This window comes from Penaeus monodon, chromosome 22 (genome assembly GCF_015228065.2).
Source record: "Penaeus monodon isolate SGIC_2016 chromosome 22, NSTDA_Pmon_1, whole genome shotgun sequence".
In the NCBI taxonomy this organism is placed as follows: domain Eukaryota; kingdom Metazoa; phylum Arthropoda; class Malacostraca; order Decapoda; family Penaeidae; genus Penaeus; species Penaeus monodon.
The window spans coordinates 43,618,895-43,619,662 of NC_051407.1; the positions used below are offsets into that span (position 1 = coordinate 43,618,895).

The following is a 768-nucleotide window of genomic DNA, read 5'->3' on the forward strand; positions in this document are numbered from 1 at the left end:
CAAATATTAAGACATGGACTGTGGGACTTCGTCTATTGCAAGAATTACCAAAAGGACGAATCATTTCATAAAGGCTTCTCCACACAATGGGTCTTGAGAATAACTTCATAATCACAGAGGCTTGACATTCAAGGATACAGTAATAATCATATTAATCCCTCAGGCACAGGATTTGTCTCCGCAGCACTCGACCTTCGAGGAGCCAGCCTCCGAGTGGCAACCGCCCTCCTCAAACGCTCTTCTCTCGTCGGGAATGCTTATCCGGGTATGTCTGACTGAATCAAACATTACTGAAAACCCCTTGAAACTCATCAGCGATTGCGTGACTTATCATCAACGAAAAGTGTGTTACACGGAAAGCAACCCGTCCCTGGCCTGGAGGCGCAGACATAAAGCACGAACATCGTTTCGGAGTTCTTTCTCGTTTACACATCTTAAACACACGATGAGCGCACTTGCTGAGAACTAATGCTGCCATGTAAAACACACAAACAACAGAGGATACCTGTTTTCTGATGCAGTCGAATTTTTAATAAACTTGTGGAGGCTGAGCCAGCAACTCTTTGTTTTTGAAAGAATGTGACGTCACGGAAGCCTGGCCAATCAAAAACAAGATGTTCGAGAGATGATTATTATAGTAAGATTCAAATCAAAGTTATCAAAACTCAAAGTAAAATCAACAGTGCTATTTCATCAGATAATAATGACAAACATTAATCTATTAATCCCGCATGAATTTATTTAGGTTTATATTGACCCTCCCTGAAG

At 41.4% G+C, this 768-nt stretch overlaps 1 protein-coding gene across 1 annotated transcript in view; it reads right to left on the reverse strand.

Annotated features, from left to right (window-relative positions):
- Positions 1–599, reverse strand: part of LOC119587188 (disks large-associated protein 5-like) — a 13,435-nt gene extending 12,836 nt beyond the window's left edge. Inside the window, exon 1 of the mRNA XM_037935951.1 lies at positions 506–599. The gene's annotated coding sequence lies outside the window, so the exon portion shown is untranslated. The remainder of the gene's footprint in view (positions 1–505) is intronic.
- Between the last annotated feature and the right edge of the window lie 169 nt (positions 600–768).